This window comes from Vicia villosa, unplaced genomic scaffold, assembly GCF_029867415.1.
Source record: "Vicia villosa cultivar HV-30 ecotype Madison, WI unplaced genomic scaffold, Vvil1.0 ctg.000004F_1_1_1, whole genome shotgun sequence".
NCBI classification, from domain to species: Eukaryota; Viridiplantae; Streptophyta; class Magnoliopsida; order Fabales; family Fabaceae; genus Vicia; species Vicia villosa.
Window position 1 is genome coordinate 2,258,112 of NW_026704934.1, and position 10,316 is coordinate 2,268,427.

Sequence of the window (10,316 nt, forward strand, 5' to 3'; positions counted from 1 at the left end):
GCCCACTACCCAGGCCAGTGACACATAGGATTAGCGTGGATGCTCATGTCGACTCCCGTAGCCCTTGCTACGATCGAGCTTGACATGGGGTACCAAAACTGGGCGAGGTTCTTTCATGGAACACTGTGTCTGGCACGCTTGTTGCCTCAAACACTTTGTACCCCATGGGAACTGTAGACCCTGGTGACCATTAGGGACCACTTGTCCGTGTCTAGACTACACACCTGTGAGATTGGGATGGGACAGGAAACCTAACCTTCATCATACCCGGATTTCTACTATTCAACAAAAGACGTCGAACCTTTTATCCTGGGACATTTGACTTATACAGAAGTTCTACATCAGTTATCTATCAGAATCAACGTCGAACCTCTGAATCTAGAGGATTCGACCTTATTTGACTTATGCACAATTATCTATCAGAATCAACGTCGAACCTCTGAATCTGGAGGGTTCGACCATCTTTGACTTATGCCCAAGCTATTTATCCAGAAAGCAACGTCGAACCTCTGAATCAAGAGGATTCGACCATATCTTATTGACCATGAGAAGTTGTTATCCAAGAGGCCGTTGATCCTTGATCCTGATTCCTGCTGCATTTGCATCATCATTAACATTTTGCATTCATGCATATGCATCCATGGTTTCCAAGACTCTTACCACTCTTCCTCTCCATCAGATCAGTCAAGATGATTCCTCCACACCGATATCTGACAAGAGCTCACAGAAGAAGAATCATGGGGAATTACAAACGAGATCAAGCTACTATCAGAGAACCATGCCTCCCCATGAGGGTACCTTCCACCATTGAAGCCTGAAGACTTTATGTTTTTCAGAGAACATTTCATTTGCATTAGAATAAGGCCAAGCTTGCCATTGTATAGACTTCTCAAGTATTTTCAATTGTACTATTTTCGTTGTTATCAATTACTTCTCATTGTAAGAAATTCATTCTGTTTGAATAAATAAAAATAATGCAATATACATGTTTTTCTCAAATCATTTTATCTTTGTCATTATGTTCATTGATACTTCACTCATTTGTCTTAAGCAACTAAAAAAAGGAGAATGATGAAAATCAAAAAACACATGAACTACTAACCGTATGCTTTTGGAACAAAGATCCTGCTGATGATGTACAGGCATTGTTTCAATCCCTAAACACTGGAGTTATAAGGGAGTGAAACCTTCGTTAACCCCTTTGAGCCTAAGGAGTAGTAGTTCTTTTCAAAAAATACAAAACCCTCAATCTTAACTAGGGGCAGGGTAGACTTCAGTTAGTGCGACCGAGCGCTCAACTTTCAGGTATTCCATCAGAGGATCAATCATATCTCAGATCTCACAACAAAAAAAGAAGAGCACAATCCACAATGGATGTCTCCCATTCACTAAGAAGAAGGCAGTCACAACCTTTCCATCAAGTCAATCACAAAAGTCATACAACTTGTTCCCGAACGAGACAAAAAAAGAGAATGAAAAGAAAGTTATGAATCATGATTAAAAAAAAAGAAAGAAAGAAACAATAGCCCGCTAAGTCAAAAAAAAGAAAAGAAAAGCTTTGAAGCAAATGACTTAGGCAAAAATTAGGGCATATCCCGCTGGACAACGAAAACCGCAATCAAAAGAAACTTTATGTCCAGGCAAAAGTTAGGGAAAGCAAAAGAAAAAAGCAAGAGAAAAATCCTCCTAGGGACAAGTTGTTATAATCATCAACAAAAGCACCGAAGGGTGACTGCCACCTCCATCAAAGCCATAAAGGATCCTCATCCATCACAATCCTTCCTGAAAGGCGAATACTCGTGTTGAACTAGCTGAACATAGGACTGGAGAACATCATGAAAAAGGGGTGGGTTAAGTAGAACTTGAGCCTTTATCCTTTGTTTCTTAAACCATGAACCCGGCCACGTTACAACCCTCAAAAGTCCTAATTGAAGCAGGGTTCGCTCCGAAAGCATACAAACTGTAAAAATCATGTCAAAACTGACTCCTAATGTTGCTTGTCATTTGTGTTAGTATCAGTACAACATTGTGACAAATAAAACTTTTCTTTGAGAGTAACATGTGCATTGCATTTCTCATTATCTCTTCCAAAACAGAATTGTCTCCAATCTGAAAGCAAGTACTTGATACCAAGGAAAGTTCAACATTGAAACTCCATCGAGTAATCTTACAAAGGCAAAGGTTGGTCATCTGCAAAGCAAATATCTGAAGCATCCATTTGGTGGAATAGTTCCTTTCAATCTGGGGCACTCACTCCATGATCAACACTGGGGCAGACCATTGCAATCTCCATCATTCAAGCACTATCAAAAGTTCTATCTCAAAAGATCACGCAAGCTGGGGCAAGATAGAAACAAGTCGTTTCTTCATCTTCAAGCAAGTGTCAGATATGTGTCGAGGAGTCAAGCCAAACACCTCACCCTCAGGAGTCCTATAATTCAAGCTATGACCTTTCCATAAAGGCATTCTCCATCCACTCCTTATATCCTGGAAGCAATCATTCCATTCATCATCATACATGCATCATGCATATCATTGCGTTCTCATTGGCATATCTCCCTCAATAATCCAATCATCAACAAAGCTGGGGCATCCACCCTATCTTGAATCAAGCAGAGTTAAGAACTCCATCTAATCTACACCATACAAAGCAGAAACCCTGATCAAATCAATCAATACATTGCATATAGAAATCATTGCATCGCATCTCCAGAAGTGCATTAAATAAATCAAACATTTGCATGTGAAGCATAAGCCAAGTTACTCATCAGATGAGGTCCCTTACAAGCATTCAATTGATATTCCACTGGATCACTCAGAGTTACCATTGTGGTGTCATCTTCCAAAGTCAACCATGTTCATCTTTCCTCAACCCAGAGTTGATATTTTGTGTTCAACCTAGAGTTGATCTTTCTTTCATCTTTTAACTCCGAGTTAATTATCTTTTCCCTCTCAACCTAGAGTTGACGGATATTTCTTTCTTTCCCACTCAACCCAGAGTTGACGGTTATCTTTTCTCCTTTCTCACTTAACCCAGAGTTGACAGTTATCTTTTATTCAACCCAGAGTTGATCCTTTCTCTTTCCCTCTTAACCCAGAGTTGACGGTTATCTTTTCTCTTTCCCACTCAACTCAGAGTTGACGGTCATCCTTTGTTCAATCCAAAATTGACTTCTCTTCCTTTTCCCACTCAACCCAGAGTTGACGGTTATCCTTTATCCTTTTTCCCACTCAACCCAGAGTTGATGTTCAACCCAGAGTTGATTTTCCTTCCATCTTTTAACCCCGAGTTAATTATCCTTTCCTTTTCCCACTCGACCCAGAGTTGACGGTTATCTTTCATCCTTTTCCCACTTAACCCAGAGTTGACGGTTATCTTGTTCTCTTCCCCACTCAACCCAGAGTTGACGGTTATCTTTTCTTATTTCCCACTCAACCCAGAGTTGACGGTTATCTTTTGTCTTTTCCCACTCAACCCAGAGTTGACGGTTATCTTATTTCTCTTTCCCACTCAACCCAGAGTTGACGGTTATCTCTTGTTTCTTTCTCCTCTCAACCCAGAGTTGACGATCGTCTTTTATTCAACCCAGAGTTGATCCTTGCCTTTTTCCCATTTAACCCAGAGTTGACGGTTATCCTTTGTCTTTTCCCACTCAACCCAGAGTTGACGGTTATCTTTTAGCTTTTCCCACTCAACCCATAGTTGACGGTTATCCCTTGTTTAACCCAGTGTTGAATTGTCCTATCTCAACCCAGAGTTGATGTCCACCCCTTGTCCTCAACCCAGAGTTGGTTATCTTTCTTCCATTTTCAATCCAGAACTAATGCTTACCTCTTATTTCAACCCCGAGTTGACTTCCCTATATTCTTCGACCCAGAGTTGACCCACTTTTCTTCTTCAACCCAGAGTTGATGTTTATTTCATTTCTAACCCAGAGTTAATTCGTTCAATCTAGAGTTGATACATTATTCCTCAGTGGAGTTGACATCATTTTTTCCCTAGTGGAGCCTATCTCTTATCAGGCAAATTTTCTGGTTCTTTTGGTATTTAATCTTCCTCCACCGAATGTTCGAAAGGCTAGCGCCAATCTCACCTTCAGGTTTAAGATGATTAAATAGGGGCAGCTGTTGCACCCCAAAATTTGCCCATCTTAATTTATTTATAACTGGCTTAAGGTTCGCATTTATACGCATTTTTTAGGACATCTTACACTTCATACATCATTAAATCAATAAACTTGGCAGGGGATCTAAGATCTTGGTCTCTATCTCACTCAAGCGTGATTCATCTAGTTCTTCTTTTAATATCATCGAAGGCTTGTTTGAGTGTCCTCATCACCTTTTGTAGTTTGGTTTTACTATCATTTAAGATATGGGGGCCAATTGATTACATGGATTATGAGTCATTGGTTTTGGTTCTCACATAAAAGAAAGGAGCGAATTCATTGGGATTTATTTCGAGAATTCAAGCAGATTCATATTTAAGTTAATTAATTTAGCTATTTGCAAGGGTTTGATGAGAGATATGGTATTGTTTCAACACTAAAGACTCGCAGTCACGTTTTGACAAAAGCCCATCTTAGGGTAAATATTGGTCATGTTGGTTAATGCCATGGATTCAAGCTACAGATGTGAAAATCAATGAAACTTTATTTGGTAGAAAGAGAAGGATTCAAATTCTTTACAAGATCACAAAAGCTCATTACCATTACACCATGCAACATCCATTACAAATTCAACAAAAAATATTTTTCAACCATTCTAATTCTGCCACAGTATCATCACATCTCCACAAATTAAAACTCAAAACATAACATTTGAATCCTATCCTAAACGATTTCTCTTCATTTTCTTCCACCTCCATTCTTCAAACCGTGTGCTTGTTCTCCAAATAACCTGCATACATTCAAACCACAATCAGAATCACAATACAACACATCCACACACAGTCCAGCACACTGCCAACAAAAATACTAGCATCATAATAAAAGCCAACTGTCCCTAATTTCCTAACAGCTTTCTAACAATCCAACCAGCTATAAACAGAATCATCCCAAACTAACAGTTTCAACAGGACTTAATTAACCATCTAACATCCTACAATTAGCCCCTAATTAAACTCAAGCTTGTTGCTGCCCTATCAAGTGATAACCAAAACAGTTCACAACTGTTTTAAGTCAACTTACAAGCATGCCTTTTCTAAACATCTCTTTCCGGCACCTCCATAAACCGTATCCATTGCCACCTCCAGTTCCGTTTTACTCATCACCACATGTATTCTGTTCGAGATATCATCAAGCCTGCATTCAAACATCAAAACCAAATCAGTCACGTATGTAACTATTCCCACCTCATGCCATTCGCAAAGACAGTTATTGAAATCAGTTCAAACAAGGGCCCTGCATCCAAAAAAGAGAGAACCGGCTGCTGTTAATAGATTCCATCCCTACAATAACCTCACCATGCTGATGCTAACAATTCCATAGACAAAACCTACTGCGGCTCTGCACAAACAGTTGACTCAGATTTTATCCATATAACACATATATATTATGCAGCCAGTTCAATCTACAAGAAAATCAAACGAGAAACCCAGAAAAAGAATGTAACCATTAACCAAATTCTCAAACCTTTCATAACTACCAAACCAACATAACAGTTTTTTTACTAACAGTTTGTAACCAATTCCCTAACAGTTCTCTAACTCCTAACATCCCTATAACTAACTTCCAAGTTCATAACAGAATTCAACAGAGTGTAACCGAAAAAATCAGGGAATTCACCTCTATAAATCAGGATCACCACACTTCAAAGAGCTCTCGACCATTTTCCATCTTCATCATTCATCACATTCACCCTCTCATCCTCTTCACTCTTCTCTGCTCCCATTCATCTTCCATTTTCCTTCTCTTCCTAAACCTCCATCTCCACCTCTTCACTTCGACCTTCACCCTTCATACCTCAGCATCATCTTCATCTCCAACTCTTCACCCTCTTCATCTTCTTCACTCTTCGAGTTCACCCTTCATTGAGCATCTTCAAAACCATCTCTGCTTCCAGAACAATTCTTCAATCACTGCAATCTTCACTTCATCCTTCGGCATCATCCACTCTCACTGATCCAGCAACTTCAACAAACAACATCCGTAATCATCACATCAAAGGCGCAGCGCCATCAATCAAGAAGAAGGGATCCGAAAACGAAAAGGAGAAGAAGCCAAGGGATCAAGAACTTACTCTGATATCTTCATCGCCTCATCATCGTATCAAACCGCAACAACAACACCGTGTTAGAGAGGAGTGATGAGAGAAAGGGAATTGAGGCGAAGTTGAATCCATTCTGATCATGTCTACAACGGTGGCCAGGGATTTGCGTCGGAGAAGCTGAAGATAAGCCACCGTCTTCGACCACGAGTGAAGAAGAAGAAGAAGAAGGCGCCGTTTGAGAACGATAAAGAGAAGGTCTGAGACGGAAGCGAGAAAGATTGACCCGAGAGGTGAGTGATGAGAGGTAAGAGAGATCCATAGCGATGATACCTCGTTCATTCACGGTGGCGCCATGGAACGGAAGCGATCGGAATTGAGGTGGTGGATGGTTCATCACCGCCGCACCGTTGGTTTCGTGAGGAAGGAGAGAGTCTCGAAACGAGAGAGCTTGAGTTGGGGACGTGAAGAGTCATCCAAGGTAACCCTAATCCCAATTTCAATTACTCCTTTTTTATTTTAATTATTATTAATTATTTGTTTTTTGAATAATAATAATAAACATGATTCTGGATCAAACACAACAATCATGACATTGGGCCTAGCGAAGTTCTGACTCACACCCCTCTGAAGGCCCATGCGCCATTTTTGGCTTAACAAAATCTGTAAACAAACTTTCTTTGGGCCTGATTCTATTCCCCACAGGGCCCATGTCTCGTTTTTTGCATTTGAATTCTGAAACAATAACAGTGCTGTTGGGCCGGACTCAATGGACCCAGTGCCTTGCTATTCACACCCCCTATTTCCATTCATTTCTAATTTAGGTTTAGTTATATTTTTTTGTACCATTTCTATTAGTAAATAAAAACACTATTTTGCTCATATTCATTTTTAGACTTTGACACAATTTTTGACATATAAAAATAATCATAAAAAATAGTAGTTTTTAGGCTATTTGTTTTTAGTCTTTTTACTTGACTTGTAATTCAATTTCTCCCATAAAAATCAATATAAAAAAAAATAGTAGTATTTTTAATTCATTTTGTACTATGTTTTTTACTTGCTAATTCATACTTGTGTATAATTTTTGTACCATTGTATCCTTACTCAATTTTGCTCATGATATGACTTTAATTTTCATGTTTCTTTTAATCCTAACCTTAGGTAGAAACCATGATAACATTAGGTAAAAATTCCCTTCATATTAGGCTAGTTTGCTTAGGCTAGTTTCTTTTCCTTTTCAACTTTAAAACACTTAACAAATGCTTGATTTTAATTCCCTTAAAAGATACAAAGAAAACACCTTAAAAAATGACTAATAAATGCTTGACTAATAAAAAGGGAATGGAAGCTTGAATCTCCCTTGCTTTAGGGAATCATTCGAGTGCTTGGATCTCCCTTGCTTTATGGAACCATTCGAGCGTAAGTTCCCAACGTTAAAAAACACAAACCATAGAGCAACTCGAGTCTCCCTTGCTTTAGGGTGCCACTTGAACGCTCAAACTCTCTTCTCTATCTCGCCTCCGAGGCATTCTTTAATCGGACACGTTATTTCCGCTCCATTCCCAGCTTAAGACTCCAGAGGTCGAGCAGCGGAGTGCGAATGTAACTTCGTCCACTAAAAAACACAAAAACAAACAAAAACTAAAGAGCCGAACTACGGCGCTCTGATTCCTGAAAAGGATACGTAGGCATTGGGTCGCGGGGCCTAAGCGAGCACAATTATTTATAAACCCTTATTTTCCCCGTGTTTCATTTTCTTTCATTTGCATGCATTCTCTTAGCATTAAGCTTTAGATTTATACACCCTTTAGATAGCAACAAACATAGGTGGATACCATCGAGTACGATGGGCGTGAGGGGTGCTAGCACCTTCCCCTTGCGCAACCGACTCCCGTACCCTATCTCTGGTCGAAAGACCTCGTTCTTATTCATCTTAGGTTTTCTGATATTCCTTTCCCTTATGGGATAAATATATTGGTGGCGACTCTGTTCACATTTCGCGAGCGTGCGACAGAACCCTGTTCCTTCTTTAGATAAATGTGTTGGAGAACTTCTAAGGGAGGAACAATGTCTTCTTACTCAAGGAGCCATGTCTCATGCAGCTGTTATTTATGAGCCTATGACGCTGGCATATGCTGCTCAAAGTAAAGGTAAAGGTCGTGATATGAGATAGGTTCAATGCTTCTCTTGCAAACAATTTGGACATATTGCTCGTAGCTGCAATAAGAAGTTTTGCAATTATTGCAAGTAGCAGGGACATATTATCTCTGAGTGTCCCGTACGTCCTTGGCAATCAGCACAATGTTCGGTGCAGGCATTCCATGCAACTACAAATTTTGCAGTTGGTCCTTCCACTAGTAGCGCATCAAACGGTGGTACTATACATTCTGAAATGATTCAACAAATGGTACTTTCTGCTCTTTCTTCCTTGGGAATTCAAGGTAAGCCTTCTAATGTTTCTCAACTGTGGCTTCTTGATTCTGGTGCATCGAATCATATGACGGGTTCCTCTGAATACTTGCACAATTTGCATTCTTATAATGGTAATCAGCTATTCAAATTGGTGATTGTAATAAACTCTCTATCACTGATGTTGGTGATATAAAATCTAACTTTCAGGATGTGCTTGTATCACCTGAGTTTGATTCCAACTTATTGTCGGTTGGTCAATTGATATGATGGATAACAATTATAATGTTAATTTTTCTCGTGTTGGTTGTTGTCGCTACCGTGAAAAATGGATCAGAGTCGCCACTAATATATTTATCCCATCGAGGGAAAGGAATACCGGGAAACCTAACTCAGAATAAGAACAAGGTCTTTCGACCAGAGAATCTAGGAACGGGAGTCGGTTACGCAAGGGGAAGGTGTTAGCACCCCTCACGCCCATCGTACTCGATGGTATCCACCTATGTTTGTTTCTATCTAAAGGGTGTCTAATATCTAAACCTAAATGCGAATGCATGTAAAAGAAATACGGGGAAAAGAAGGAATTATTTACAAGTGTGCTCGCTTAGGCCCCGCGATCCAATGCCTACGTATCCTTTTCAGGAATCAGAGCGACCGTAGTTCGGCAGGGTGATCATCATCACGCCATCATCCTCTTCTACTTCTTGGCATCATCATCTTCGCCCATCTTCTCGTCACCAACGCGTCTCGTTTCCGAACACCGCCGCTAAGTGCATTCTTCAAACGCCATACCCCTTCACTTGATGATCGTCCAAGACCTCTGAGTTTATTTCTCAGAGGATTCACCCTTCTTCAAAGTTCGCTACAAGGATCAAGTGGAAAGCAATGTTGTAGAGCTTTTCCGCATCGTTCTTGATCCAAGATTTGTCGAGTAAGTATCTTGAACCTTTATCTCAGCATGTTAGTAAAATGAATTATGGCATAAATCGCATCTGGATCGTGTTCCTTTCATCGGGAGGTTTGAGACTATGTTTCGCATTTTTCCGATTCGCTTTCGTTTTAGATTCAAACTTGTGTGTTGTGATTCGTGAGGATAAGATGCTTAAATGCTGAAACTAATTGCATATTCGGACTCAGCGTGGAAAACCGAGTGGAAGTGGTGGCTTTTTTAAGTTTCTGAGCATTCCGATATAACTCCGGCGTGTAGTTGCTCGGAGAAGATGACCGGAACAGAGTTCCGGCGTCTGATGCATTTGCATGGCTATATTTCCGTTTGCTTACGTGGCATTTGGTGAGTGGCTTCCGTTCCCATTATTTTGGTAGTTTTTGTTTTATTGTGATGATTAGTGGCAACGTGGTGCATGGTCCTTGGCTGAAGCATGAATTTTGTCTTTTTATAACTTAAATTTCAATGTGACCAATTGATAACTATGTCATGCCTAGTTCACGTTTTATCCTGATTTTTAACCAAAAGCCACATGCTGAATAAGAAAATATAATAAAGTGAATGAATAAAGCAAGTAAAAATGGAATAGGTGAGGTAGTGATACAAACTGGGCCACGAATTGCTACTTGGGCTTTAGCTGTTCTTTCTGAGCGCACCACCCCTTTACTGCTGACGCCCATCATTGAGTGATCTGGGCTTACTAATTTCGTTTTCCACACCCTTCAAACTCAGGCCCATTGCGCCAAATAACATA